Source organism: Acomys minous (assembly GCF_964271855.1).
Source record: "Acomys minous genome assembly, chromosome: 4".
Taxonomy (NCBI): Eukaryota; Metazoa; Chordata; class Mammalia; order Rodentia; family Muridae; genus Acomys; species Acomys minous.
Window position 1 is genome coordinate 120,551,480 of NC_140486.1, and position 15,512 is coordinate 120,566,991.

The window sequence follows — 15,512 nt, forward strand, 5'->3', positions numbered from 1 at the left end:
ATTACCTGATTAGATATTATAGTTTGGAAATAGAACTATGAAGAATAAACTCAGAACAAAAACTTACATCACATAAACCACAAATTAAAACACCACTGAAGTATTTCATTATTTATAGGTTATGAACATTTCATGTTTTAAGCCTACTGAATTAGGGTTTTCTTTTTTTCCATTTAGGTTTATTTGCTTCCAACTACATGATCATTTTGCTATAGAAATGCAAATTCTGTTTACTTTAGCTCCCATAATTGATTATCCTGGATATAATATTAAGTTTGACATTGAATGTGTGTTAAATATCAACTTTATCTCATTATTTTTTTTCATAAGTACACAGCATCCTATTGTCCTTTCACTTACTCAAGGCACAGTTTGAAAGCCATGCAGACAGGAAGGAAGACAGAGTAGTAGCCAAAGTAAATGTAGGTATTAGCAAGGTGACCATAGTGGGGTCAAAGAAGTTTACAAGTTAACAAATAGGAGCTAGATTGTCTTTCTGCTATTATAAACACTCCACGGTACCAAATAGAGAAAATTGTGCCCGGGAGTCAGGAAATTAAGTTCCTGCCCTAAAGAGTCTAGAGCTGAGAGCAAAAATTTATCTCAACATGATATTTTTTGTCTCTGCCAGAGGTAAATATCATTCTGCCTTCTACCTATCATTTCTTTAATCAGCACAGTAAGCTTGCCTTTGGGAACCCACAGATACCAAGTGAAGAATTCTAGTCCTTCAATCAACTGTGGCGGGAGTCAGCTGAAATACAAAAGGCACTTCATACAGTTACTTCCCATAGTGTTTATGCTGTTTTCCCCCTTTGGTTTGTGACGACCTAAAAACAAAACAAACCTCTTTTGATGGCCAAGGAACGTTGAAGGACCACTGAAGCGTAAGAAGCCGAGTGTGTTGTTTTAGTGCTTCTCATTCTGCTGCATGCGGAAATCACTATTCATTAGAAGGTGGTGTTTCCCTTCCTTACTCGCACCTTCCTTCTGCAGTGTGTATGCCGCAAAACCCAAAGGTGTCATTTATAAAAACTTAGAGGTATGTGAATCTCAGGCGGTTTGCTTACTTTTAAAAATAAACCCTCTCAGTTAAGGACAGCACAGGAAGACCAACAGAGTAAAAACTAAGCTGGCCCCATCAGGGCTCAGAGACTGAACCACCAACCAAAGAGCATGCATAGGCTGGACCTAGACCCCCAACACATATGTGGCAGATATGCAGCCTGGTCAACATGTGGGCTCCTTAACAGTAGGACTAGGGGCTGTCTCTGACCCTGTTGCTTGCCACTGGATCTCTTCCCTCTAGCTGGGCTGTCTTGTCAGGCTTCAGTGGGAAAGGATACACTTAGTCCAGCTGCAACTTGAGGTGCCAAGATGGGTTGGTACCCATGGTGGCCTCCTCTTCTCTGAGTAGGAGAGGGAGGAAGGAAGAGAAGGGCGCGAGGGTAGGACTGAGAGGAGAGGAGGGAAGGGGGCTGAGATCAGGCTGTAAAGTGTATGAATGAATGAATGAATGAATGAATGAATGAATGAGTAAAAGAACCCTGTCTAGAATATATTTATTGTAGCTAAGAACTTTTTAAAGACAGTGGAGATTTGCAAACCTATTTTCCCTGCCCGTTCACACTTGTCCTGAAGAGCATTAATTTAGTTAAGATGATGCTGTCTTTTCCTGTCAGTCAGTGCATGACATCATTGAGGAGGAGCATCTTCTGCAAGGTGAACTGGAGCCTAGTGAAATCTCAGCATGTATGTTAGTACTCACAGAGTCAATTCAGGTACAAGTACCAGCTTTTACAAGATACTGTGGCATACAGCACAGGGCCTCACATTAGACAAGTCTACTACTGAGATATGCCCACAACCCAATGGTTTCAAAAAACCATTTATTCTAGAACACGGAGATATACACAAAACTATTGTCTTTTATTAGTTTATTTAGATTACAACTCAATTGTTATCCCATCACTTGTATCCTCCCGTTCCTCCCTCCCTCCGGCTTTCACCCTATTCCTTTCCCCTAGGTCTATGACCAAAGGGGACCTCCTCCCGCACTATATGGTTATAGGCTATCAAATCTCATCTTGGTAGCCTGCTTATTCTTTCTCTGAGTGACACCAGGCCTCCCCACCAAGGGGAAGTGGTCAAATATGGGGCACCAGAGTTCATGTCAGAGTCAGTCCCTGCTCTCCACATAACTGTAGAGAATGTCCTGACCATTAGCTAGATCAGAATAGGGGTTCAATATTTCCTACTTGTATTGTCCTTGGTTAGTGCAATAGTTTGAGCAGACCCCCCTGGGCCCCGTTCTACCCATCACGATGTTCTTCTTGTAAGTTTCCAGGACCCTCTGGGTCCTTCTATTTCCCCATCTCCTATATTTGTCTTACCTAGAGTCCCAGTAGGATGTCCTCACATCTATGCCAATCTCCTGGTAAGTGAAGACTTTCATGGGACATGCCTTTTGAGCTAGTACCCACTTATAAGTGAGTATATGCCATGTGAGCCTTTCTGCTTCTGGTTTAACTCACTCATTATGATCATTTCTATTTCCATCCATTTGTCAACAAATTTCAGGAATTCCTTGTTTTTAATAGCTGAATAGTATTCCATAGTGTAAATGTTTTCAAATCTTGTCTTAGTAAATATGGGTCTTCCGGACTACTTCATAGTCCCCCCCTTCGCCCCCCCCCCCGTGCTTCTATATCTTGTCATTATTGTTCCTTACATTTCTTCTCAATATTTAAATGCCACTCATTATCATGCACATAACATGTTATATATTATAATGAGTTAGTTATCTTACCAGCTAGCCATTATTTATAATGTTACCTTTGCTTGGGGAAGCAAGAAGAAGTCTGAATCTAAGTGTGTAGCACTCCAGGGCATCTGCATTTCATGCCTCTTCATTGAAATACCTGCACTTGCATCTTTCTTGAGGTGCACTGTTGCTCTGAGTATAAATTTCCTATGTATGTGCTAATCACAAAAGTGATAAAAAGTGAAGCAGTGCATTAGTGTGTACTTCAAAACTATGTGCTTCCCATGGTAAACACGTGCAGTTTTGCCTACTAGTTAAAATAGATTCCTTAAGACACAGAGCATGTGGCTTTATGATTGTGTGAACCCCCCCACTACCGCCACCTTATTAAAGTCCTGACCCATGTTGATGGCAACACCTCCTTGTCTTGTTAACTACTGTATACATCAAGCCTTAATGGGGCTGGAGAGATGGCTCAGTGGTTAAGAGCACCACCTGCTCTTCCAAAGGTCCTGAGTTCAATTCCCAGCAACCACATGGTGGCTCACAACCATCTATAATGTAACCGGGTGCCCTCTTCTGGCCTACAGGTAAACAAGCAGACAATACTGTATACATAATAATAAAATAAATCGTTTAAAAAAAAAGCCTTAAATAGTTCTTGCTACCTAATAAAGGTCCATTGAGTAAAGTTTAAATGAAGGAAAAATAATTCTTTCCATATCATGAACCCATCCAGCTCATAAGCACATCAGTGTTTATTAAGGTGGATGATGAGTTAGGAGCCTCACTCTCGGCCACCTTGGGTATAAGTGGCATCCTTAAGTTAAGTGCTTTTGTTTCCACTGCTTCCTAATTTTGTACTTTCACATGATTTTTTTTCCTGCTTTTGATCAGCTTATTTGGAATATACCTAAAGTTCATGAATTTTAAGTGTACAATTCAACAAAAATTTGCATGTGTGTGCTTCTGTGTAATTAACGCCCCAAAGGACATTTCTCTCACCCCAGAGAGATCTCCTTGCCTCTGTGCTCTCTACTCAATCCTTACTCACCTGCCTGCTGGTCTTTCTGTTGCTCTGTCTTGGCCTTTCCTTGACGTATATTACTTACAGGTGCATACACAGAGCAGAGCCTTTCACCTGACAGTCAAGACACATCTGCAGCAAGTAGTGAAAGTCCTTTGTGCCTTAGTTTATTTAGAGGTGTGGTTTCAGAGAAAGCTGTTCTAACTGCAGTTGACTCAGGAGCCTGTGCTTTTAATCTCATGCTATGGTTTTGATGAAACTTTCCCAGTCAAAAATCTCTTGTCCATATGCATTTCCTATATCATGGTATGGCATTATTTTCCTGCCATATGGCCCTATTTGTGACACTTTTAGCCACCCCCTGTTTATTCTTCCTTGAATCCCCATTTTCTACCATATTTAGTGCATTTGTTATTCTTTTTGTTTAAATTATTTTTCTTGTGTGTGTGTGTGTGTGTGTATGTGTGTGTCTATATGTCTGTGTGCATATATATATTTGCACTGCATGTGTGTCTGGTGCCCACATAGGCCAGATGAAGGTTTCAGACCTTGGAACTAAAGTTGCAAACAATTATAAAATGCCACGGCAGTGCAGGGAGCCACGCCCATATCTTCTGCAGGAACAGTGAACATTCTTAACCACTGAGCCATCTCTCCAGCCCCACCTTTGTTCTTCCCAGCAGCAGCTGTCTCTGACCATCTTGATATCCTTTGGACCTTGTGTTGTTCACATCATCACCTGCTGAGATCATCTCTCATTCACTTATAAATCTGAGAACCTTCTCCTGTGAACACACCGGCGTCTCTCAAACTGATGGGAGCACCGTGCTTTACACCACTCTTAGAGACCAACTACACTCTCACTTGTGGCGATTGGCTTGGCTTTTCATCTTTTACACTTCTCACATTAAGGCAGCAGGTCTCTGGAAGCAGTGATGGCATAGCTTTCTTCCTAGTGCATAGTCTGCCAGTGAACACTCAAACTGAACAAACAACTGTCTCCATCTGTATCTCCTTCCTACCAGTCCTTCAGAAGATAGTGCTTACATATTGCTTTGTACTGTGTAGGAAGATGGCTCAAGGCCCAGTACCAGTTGTCTGAGTCATTAGAACTACATCCTCAGTGCCTTGTAAAGTCCTTGAGACTTTGGAAACATCACTAGGTACATGTTAAGGATTGCTGTGTACTAACCTAAGGAGATAGACGACTCAGTGTGTAAGGTGTTTGTCACGTGAGCAAGAGCGGACCGAGGTGGATTCCTAATACCCATGTGAAGAAGACAGTTGCTGCAGTCCATGCCTATAATCCCAACACTGGGGAGTCAGAGGCAAAAGGAGCTCTGCTGCCTGCTGGTCTGCCAGTCTAGCTGAACTGATGAGCTCCTGGCTCAGTGAGAGGTCCTGTCTCACGCAACACTGAAAGTGACCAAGGAAGACAGCTACTGGCTTCAGTTTCTGATCTCCACAAAGCTCACACACCAGAAGAATGGTTATTTGTTGGTTGTGCTCTTTGGTCAAAGCACAAAGCATATTAGCAAATCTACGTTGATTAGGCAGTAGAACTTCCAAGGAATTTATGGTTTAGTGTGCATCTTGTCTCTTTGGTTAAAATGGTTGGAATTACATCAAACTGTTTAGGGCCTTAGACACTAAATTTAGACCTTCCTTTGAAACCTCATAAAATCTGTCCCTTTCCTGCTGTTTAGTTCCCTGGACTTTCTGTATTCATTCTTAAGACTCTTGGTCATGTTCAGCCTTTGCATGGCACGCCACCACCACATGCATTAAAAATGTTTTTTAATACCTTACTTTTTTTGCCATGCTAGCTTCTACTCCCTCCAGCTTTTAAAAGCATGCTCTTCTCTCTGTACTACTTCTTCTGGGTACCTGCCACTCACAACTAAAGGAAAAACTTGTTTTTAAGTGCCTTTATTTCCTCAGTAGACTACCTACCGCACAAGGGCGGAAAACACGTCTGTTGTTCACTGTAGCTCACTTCTGTCCAGTGTGTGTTAATATGGGCCTCGGTGTATATTTCTATAATAGACAGGCATAAGGAACATATGGTTAAAAAGTGGATGAGTCTCCACTGCTGCTGCTTTGCTAACGTCTTTACCCAGATTGATGGTAATGACTTCTGGTCCGTCTCCTTTCTCCCTGTGCCTCTGCTGCGGCTCTTCGGTTTCATCCAAGTTGTCTTCTGACAGAAATGTGTTCGTGACTCATGGCACGTGCTTCCCTCACGCCCCACAATGAACACGCCATCCAGTACATCCAAATTCAAATTTAGATCATATTAAAATTCTCTCACCTAAACGAGAAGACATATTTTAGTCAACTCCGAGTCCTCCCTGTCGCCCACACCCTTTTATGTAGCTTTCTTCAGTCTTTGCAGCTCCTAGTCTCAGAGTTTCCAGACCTGTAACTTGGGTGCCCAATTAGCAGCTATCAGGGTCTGCTCTGTATCTCAGGGTTTTGTTCCAATTAATTTTTCAGCTCAGAGAGTCTTTCTCTTATGTTCTTCAACCTTTTCCCCTCCAGTATTTCAGTTCAGCCTCTCTCTTTGAAGACCCCAAAGCTGAGAGAAATCTATGTCACTGCCTCTTGTTGTTCTCAAGGTTTAGATTTTATAATTTTCTTAAAAAACAAAAAATTAAAAAACAAAACAAAACAACTAGTACCAGAGCAGCGATACAAATTCAGGGATGGATTTTGTGCTCTGGATATTCTCTGCTGACTTATCCAGATGGACTTTTCTGTCCTACTGCAAGCTCCAAGGGACAAGCTGTGTGGATGTGCCACTGAGAAGCTGCCTTGCTTTCTGGCTTCTTTATTGGCTTTATTATTCTGAGGGTCCAATGGCCGTAGCAGTTTCTGGGTTGGACAGTTCTTCCTCTCTCTCTTGATAAGACCGGGTGGGAGTAGCTTGCTGCTTTTTCAACCTCTGGGGTGCATTAGCATCGTTTCGCTGCTTCCTTTCACCTAACTGGTAGCTTAGCGTTTGTTTTCTTGGCTACCGTCTCCTCAGTTGCCCCCTTGATTTGTACTTTCCCACTCCTAAGAGAAATTTGGTTAATTTGTTTAAAGATTAAGTGTAACATGTATTGCTCTCACCCGAAAATGACGGCGTATAGAGTTCTGTTCACAGGGTCTGGAAAATACTTGAGCTCGGGGTGCCTTGCAAGTGCTGAAGTCTGGTCATAAAGTGAAGGCTGTGGCCAAATTTCTTTCAGTCCTTTCGTTGGTGTCTCACCCTGTGTAATCTTGTGAAGTGACAAGGCCTCTCTCTGAGAATGGCAGATCTAGTTGAGTAGGTGTCCTCCATTATCTCTGGTGACCTCTTTCTGGGACCAAATAGTTTCTGCTCTCCTCCTGAATTCCTGTCAGGTTTCTAGTCCCCGAAGCTCCCCTATTCCTCATGGTGCTTTTCGCCGCCTCTGTGAGACGATGAGATTCCTAAGATTTTACATCAGTACACGTTGTTGTACAGTGTGTAGGGCTTATTTTTTTTTTTTAAGAAGCAACAATTTGTGGGAGAAACTGTACATTTCTATTTTAAATTTTTAATGTTCCTTCTGGTATATGCAACATCGAAAGGCTGGTATGAGGAGCCCCCGTGTCTTACCTGTCTGTATTCCTCCACCTCACTCGTCCCTCAGCACATCTTGCAGTTATTTGCCGTAGACCATGCGGTTTCCCTTCATAGTATTTTTAAGAGATAGCACCCTTATTTTTAATAACATCACATACTGTACTCATTGTCAGATGTCTCTGGTTGCTGTATTGTTTCAATGTTAATTTGTTTCCATTAGGCTCTAATATGTTACAGATAGCAAATCTTACTAAGAATTGTAGGGATTCCATTTTCCCCTCTTCCTTGTAATGTGTTTGTGAATAAAAATACTCAAGGTGTGTCTGCATTTTAGGGTTTGCTGACTGCTTCACCGCTGAGCCATCTATTGTGTCTCTATCCTTTGTGTTCCTTCCTCTGTGACCACGAAATGCTCGATCCATCCAGGTTTGATTACTGTGCAGTACTATTTCTTAGGTAGGTAGGTGATATGTGCCACCAGCAGGGGATGCATGATATTTGAGTTTCTCTGTTCTTGTGATGTGGTAGCATCCTTTAATGATTGTAAGATTGATTCACCTGCCTCCTAGACAGTCCCCTACCAGCTCTCAGGATTAGTAGCTGCAGATGACTACCGTTGCCTAGATACATTTAGAAGTTGCACATAACAGGTATTTTACTCCTGTTATTCTTTACCAATTTGTAAGTGGGAATATTTATGTACAAAGTAGATTTCCTTCATAAACTATTTAATCACCTCTTAACACAGTATATGTTGTTTATAATAATTATGGTCCAGGGGTATTGGCTGCTACATAATAACAATATAAAAGGCAATTTTCTTTTAAATTAACTCACAGGTTAGTTAATTTTGAGTGAGAACTTTACTGTATTACCAAAGCATATCTTCAGTTCTTGGCACCAGCAATCTTCTTCCTGTAGCCTCACGAGGAGCTGGGATTGAGGATACCCAAGTGCCACACCCAGTCTGAAGTTTTCTTAAAAGAGCCATGAAGGAAGCTTATTTGTTTAACAGTGATGTTTGTTTTAATCAACTCATTGTGTATATCCATGTCTACGTAAGCCTGAGAAAACAAAGGAAAAACAAACATTTTAAAGCACCAAATTTAGCTTTCTATTATTAGCAAATTCAGTTTTCCTTCTCAATTATTGATATTGAAGTTGGGAGATTACAATGAGATAAATTTGATTTGATAGCCTTTTTTATTTTTAAAGCGCAAATAAAAATGCTTAAAGGAAAAAAAATGATCCAGTGGTCAGGGACTATTTTTGGAGCAGTAAGCCCTTTATAAACAACTCTTAGTCATGCACATAACAAAACCAACAAGCAGATTCGGCCAACAGTTCCAGTGCCACATGGTCCCTGAGCACAAAGAAGAATTAACCAAGGCTCCAGCCCTGAGAGCAGGGCGGGTGCAGTACCTGGAAACAGAGTGGCTGAGCCAGCTTTGTTGTAACTGCCTGTTGCTAAAATAGAAATGTTTATTACATGCAGAGGAAAACCAAAGAGTAGTCCAAAGAATGCCTTCATATTTCATTTTATAGTTCCTCTTAAAAGTTCAAGGGAAAGGATGCAAATTGCTTGGAGTGTTTCTTTTATGGATGGAAGTTTGAGAACAATGAAAATGTCACTCAAGGACAGTAGGGACCAACGCAATGACTTGACCTTGATCACTGTAGTTAAATGTACGACACCATCTTTAAATGCGAGTGCCCCATGCATGTTGCTCTACTAGCCTCAGTTTTTAGAAGACCCAGTGTCCCGACTGACTGACACTGACCGACTGACTGACACTGACTGACTGACTGACACTCTCTCTCTCCCCTGGAACTAGAGTTGCAGACAGTTGTGAGCTGCCATGTGGGTGCTGGGAATTGAACCCAGGTCCTCTGGAAAAGCAGCCCGCGCTCTTAACTGCTGAGCCATCTCTCCAACCTGCCTCCATCTCTTACATAGCTGGAGATCATAAAGCTTACTAACTTGGGCATAGGCATTTTATGTATTCTTATTCTTGTTCACCTTACTTCACAAATTAATCACTGTAGCTGGAAAAGTCTAGATGGATATATTGAATTAGCTTTGTTGTGTCACTAGACCAAAGGAAAAGGATGCCCAGAAGTTCTGAAAATTCCAAGCTAGTGAATTAAAATGAGCTTAGTTGTTCAAAGATTAAAATTAGAATATGAGGATTTGGTTTTGATTTTACAAATGTGCTGTTCTGACCTTTTTGTTGTCCATAAAAAGACTCTTTCTTTGTGCTGGCATGTGTTTACCATGCACCTAGTCCAATATTTGCCATGTTTAGCCCAACTCCATCTGGTTTTGACAAAGACAGTTGTGTTCTCTGCATTTTCCTTATTGATAGTTGGATTCGAGCTGGGCACTGAGGTCTGAAGGAAGTTCTCCTGGAGCGAGCTGTACTGCTTTTATTCTTAAAGAAGGGTGTTGTGGAAGAGGCTGCCGCTGTGCTGGCTTTGGGAGCTGGATTGTGTGTTTGTGATGCTGGGCGCTAACTGTGTTACTCCACCCATCATGCTTTGAAGAGACAGTCTCAGAGACAAAGGACAAAGCTCAAGTGACCTAATTCCAGCTGGTTGAAATAATGCTCCCAGATGTGCCCCAAATGCATTCATTCTACTGATGACATTCTTAGCCTTCTTACATGCAGATGAGATGGTATATATATATATGATCTGCGAGTTAGTTCAGTGTTCCTGATGCCGTTCAGAAGACCATGTGCTTGTAGGTTCTAGGAGCAAACACTTCAGAACTCTGACAATGCCCTGTCATTTTGTGCTTAGCTGGCGTGCCAGTTTTAATCACCATGAACAATGAAATAAAATAGTGAAGTGGAAATTTTCAAATGGAAAATTCTGCTAGTAATTGCTATGTATCAATACATATATTTGAGCTTAGGAGACAACCATTCAGGAAGTGGACTATTATGCAGACTCCAGTAGTCACTTTCTAATAACTATAATGAGTGCAAGTAGCACACTATTATGTAAATTTTTATGCACACATATATGTAACAGTTACAACTCATGTACTATTAAAATGTACAACAAAAATTAGTCTTTCAGTTTCACTGTATAGCCCACCCATGTTGGCCTTGGACTTGCAGGGCCTCAGCTTTCTAAGTACTAGGGTTTCAGGCCTGCATCTGCATCCCTACACCCAACTTTTACTCAGCACCTTGATCTCCTGATCTCATAACAAGGAGGCAAATATTTATTTCTTTTTTTATTAATTTATTCATATAACATCTCAATGGTAAGGCAAATATTTTAAAATTATTATTCAGAGTAATTCCATGTCTTCTGGTTCAAATACTCGACATAACTGTTTATTGAGCTGTTTTTTTTTTCTCCTCCTCTTTTTATTTGTCAGTAGGACATCTGGGTATTTGGAAAGAATGGCCTTGGGCATTTTATGAATAGAGTGTATGGCTGTCTGTCTGGAAGCTATAACTGGAACTGCTCGCTCTTTGTTCAGGGGACTTTCTTTTACACCTCTGCCATGGTTTCTCCCTGTTTCCATCCTTCAGGCCACAATGACATGCTTGCTGTAGAGCCAAATATGATTTATTTGAGAGAGGAATTTGATAACAGTTTAATGTTTTAAAAATATTAGTCTCCTTGCAAAAATATGTTGTGTTCTGTAGAACTGAAGCCTTGCCCGGAGCTGTCAGAATAGTCTAAATACTCTGAAACCTATTGGATTGGTACTTTAAATCATCCATTTTAATCTCGTTATCTGTGTTTTTCCTTATTCTTTCGTTTGAAAAAGTATTCACTTTTATAGTGTATCGCTTCATTAGTTCTAATGCATAACAATACATTTAGATTTTGTATTGGAAGAATTCAGCGTTCAGATGCTAAGATGTGTGGAGCCCATTAGTCTATGAACAGAAATGGTTTCCTGGGTTGGAATAAACTAGTGTCCATTGACTGTTACTTCTCTGTGTCAGTATATTCTGATAAGGATATCGTATTTAATGATGTCACTTATTTCAATTTTGTCCTACATCTTTCTGTTTTGAATATTTGCAAGATTTTAAATGACCTATTGACATATCCTTCAGCCTTCTAAATATGTCTGATTTTTGTTGACACTACTGCAATGTTTATTGTTTTTCTGATTTTCTTGATGTTAATATTCTTTTATCCTTGTTGCCCATGTCACCTTGGCCATGTGGCCATCACTGAGGAAGCTAGCAGGAAATGCTTGTGGTGACTGCCATGTATAACTGTTACAGGCCTGGAGATAGTACAGGGCTAGAAATGTCAGGGAAAGTCATAGGGGCAGTGAGTGTAGCTGTGGCTGACCTTTACCTGGCCTTGAGAAAGGCTTGAATCATGAGAACAGAGTCATGGTCATAATCCTTCCATGAAGATCCATAAGGAAAAGTATGTTCTTTAAAATACATTAGGGTCAAAAACAAAAAGTAGATGTGTTGTTATAAAGACAAAAAGTCCCAAATGTTGGATTTTGCCAATGAAGATTCAGGAGCCAGATGCTGGGGTGAAAACCTACTAGCACAAAGAGGCAGAGAAAGCCACCCAGCTGAAATTCCCACTCAGCTCACATCCCAGAAGGAAATGCCCAAAAACCTCGCTAGCTCAGCTGACATCCCAGGAGGAAAAGCCAAAGTGCTTGCTAGCTCAAAGTTCAAAAAACCCCTTTTTATCTGCACTATCTTAAATACCCTTCAACTCAAAGTCCCTCCTACTCCTTAATCCCTGTCAACTGGTTTCTTGCTCTGCAAATTAACCTAGGGTTAACTTTATTAAATCCTGTGTACGGAAAGCTCTTGGGTTAAAGGTGTGTGCTACTGCTGGCTGAACCACACCATAATCACCAGTTTATAGTAAACAGAAAGTTCTTGGATTAAAGGTGTGTGTTAGGGCTCAACCATGCCAAACAAGAAACAATATATAGTTCACAGTCTCAGAGTTCACAATGGGATCAAATATCCTACAATAGATGAATATGAATATTTTATTCTAACTATACCCTTGAGGGCACCACTAACATGGACCTACCTTGGTGCCCTCGCTCAGGATATCCGGTTCTGAGGTGTTCTTCTCCACTGGCTCTCTGGCACAAGATTCACGTTATTTTCTATACTACTTCCCCATTGTTCCTTGGCCGCTGCATATTCTTGTCAATTCTTTTTGACTTTCCTCTTTTGTTTTTTATCTTTTACTCTCTTTTCTCTCATGAAGCAAAATCCTAGTCTATACTCATCCAACTTTTATGCTATACACATTTATTTCTTGGGGTCAAAGTTCTTCCGAACTTCTGGTGACCTTCTACCCTTGAAACTTAGGTGTTGAATTTTCAAAAGAACCTTAAATATTTTTAAACTTTGTCTTCTTGTGTTCTGTATCTCAAAGGGTGATACAAGGTGTACAAATCACGTATCTTGACCATTGGTTCTCAAACTTCCTAATGCTGTGACCCTTTCATACAGTTCCTCATGTTTATAGAGATTCCCCCCCATCATAAAATTTGTTTCACTGCTACTTCATAACTCTAATTTGGATACTGTTATGAATTGTAATGTAAATTGTTTTTTGTTTTGTTTTTTTTTTTTTGAAATATAGGGTTGACAAAGCAGTTGTGACCCACAGGTTCTAATTTCATTTTGATGACTGTGATAAAACACTCCTAAGGGGGGGAAAACCTTAAGGGAGGAAACGATTCACGGGGCCTATAGTTTCAGGTCATGGTCCATCACTGAAGGAAGACAGTGCAGGAATTTAAGGAGGAGCTTGAAGCAGAAACCATGGAACACTGCTTGATGGATCACTTGCAGCTTCATTCTTAACTAGCTTTTGTGGATAGCTCAGGAAATGGTGATGCCCACAACGTACTGGGCCTTACTCCATCATTTTTTTTTTAAACAATCAAGACAATATCCCACAGACATACCTATAGGGCAATGGGATCTGGTCCGTTCATCCATTGGGAATCCCTTCTCAGCTGTAAAATTGGCAGCTAATGCTAACTAGGGCACAGGCCATCCTTGACTCTGTTTCCCCTTTCCACTCAAGCACACATAACGAGTCATATTTTGCCTTTTAACCTTCTACAGAATCCATCCTCTTCTTGCCTATTTTACCATCATCTCATAGATTCAAACTATAATCATTTCTCTGAACAACTAAATATCCCTTTACAAGGTTCATCCAATTCTTCCATCATGTCAGTTTCTATAAGAAATGCCAACCGTTTTTATGCTACTGTCGAGAGAAACAGGATAGCTAAAGCCTGTGTCAATAATGGCAAGGCCTATGGCTTTTCCAATTCAGCTAAAAACATTGTACTCTGCCTTATGCTATGGCATCTATTTCCTCTATCATGCCAAAGTCTCACCAATGACACAGTCATTTTGCTGTGCTAAACCATTGTCAACTCTGCTCCCCTGGACTATTTCCCTGGAAATACTCTCTCTTATAGCTACATGTGCTTTTCCTATACAACATTTAAAACAAAAACGTAATATTAATTTCTGTGATTATTTTCTGTAAAATGGCAGTGTATAAACTATGCACCGCAGATGAGCCTTACACATGCATACGAAGCATAGTGCCTGTGTCTTGGCATTTGTACAGCTGTTCAAGTTTATCATTTGATTAAGTAAATATCGTGGTAAAAAGATACATTTCCCTGTGGTAGAAGTAGAGATTTAACAATAAACAAATGTTAAAGATGTGACTGTGATAAAAATAGATACATTACAACAGGAGAAGATCATACATAAGCCATTTGACATGGAAATGCTGTGTTTAGGGTAGAGATGGTGTGACAGAACTTTTCGAAGTGGACAGAGTGAGTACATTTGACTTTCAGGTTTAGGGTGCATCTCTCTCTCTCTCTCTCTCTCTCTCTCTCTCTCTCTCTCTCTCTCTCTCTCTCTGTGTGTGTGTGTGTGTGTGTGTGTGTGTGTATGTGCATGCATGCAATGTGCTACAGGAAAGGGTGTAACTAGTAAGTGTTTCCATACAGTTCAGAATTGTTTACACATTTCAGAGAAACTTAATGACAAATAAGAAGCCACTAGCTTCAGGTTGGGAAAGCCCCTCCTTAAGACAACAGAGTCTCTGTCACATAAATGTCACACACCCCCATCCAGGGACCCAAGCACAAGTCTATTATTTTTGTGTTAAACCTTGTTTTGGAAAATCCATTAATTATACCCCAATGCAGTGAGAGGTATGACAGCATGGAAAGATTCTGAGTGGTGTCTTCCTTCACCAAACATCCATTCCCTCCATTGGCTCATTCAAGTTTGTGATTCCCTATGAGCTCTTGCCAGGAAAGTCACTTCCATTGAGCTACTTGGCACTGATAACATGTCACCATCAGCCACAGTGTGATTATAGTCCAAAAATAAAAATGGGATTCTAGAAAGAAGCAACCTAAGGATAAAATCCACTAAAACTTGATTCTATATAAAACTCTAATAAGGGGTATCTATGATACAAATTTCAGTTCAGCCTCTCTTAAACTATGAATATATTGACACGAAAGAAGATTAAATGTTGAGATTTCAACAAGTAATTTTAGAGCTCCCAGTGTTTGCCAGGAATTCTAAATGCTGATGTTTGATGACACTGGTGCGAGAGAGTTACATTCTAGACTGACATAGCTCTCCAGGGTCGGTAAGGTACAGTTACATACAGTGATGAAGATGAGAAAAGACTTAAAGAATCACTGCAGATGGCGTCACATAAACTGTTCGTCCATGGCTTCTGCTTCCAGACTTAAAAAGGAGGAAGATGAGTAGGACTACATGAAAAAGTGACGTATTGGCATTGTATCTGCAATGGTGGCAGTGTATCTGTGTGTACACGCATGTGCTCGTGGGTATGTGTGTGCATGTACACACATGTGTACATGTAGGAGCCTTTTCTAAACCACTCTCCCTAGTTTTGGGGGCAGAGTCTCTCACTAAATGTAAGACGCATTAGTCATGCTGACTGGCTATCTAGCGTGCTCTCTGCCTTCTATTCAGCCCTAGTACTGGGGTTATATGACACCACCCATGTATTTTTTGGGGGGGATGCTGAAGATCCAAATCCAGGTCCTCATGTTTGTACAGCAAACAAATTAACCAATG

At 40.7% G+C, this 15,512-nt stretch overlaps 1 protein-coding gene and 1 long non-coding RNA gene across 14 annotated transcripts in view; one reads left to right on the forward strand and one right to left on the reverse strand.

The window, feature by feature from the left end:
* Positions 1–15,512, forward strand: part of PAM (peptidylglycine alpha-amidating monooxygenase) — a 278,579-nt gene that overhangs the window by 132,633 nt on the left and 130,434 nt on the right. The gene's annotated exons all lie outside the window — the stretch shown is intronic.
* The window catches only part of LOC311596548, a 29,427-nt gene continuing 17,321 nt past the window's right edge, over positions 3,407–15,512 (reverse strand). For all 3 annotated transcript variants that reach the window (XR_014778876.1, XR_014778877.1, XR_014778878.1), the window contains 2 exons: positions 8,259–8,447; positions 3,407–6,102 (listed from right to left, as the gene is read on the reverse strand). This is a non-coding gene — a long non-coding RNA (uncharacterized lncRNA). The remainder of the gene's footprint in view (positions 6,103–8,258; positions 8,448–15,512) is intronic.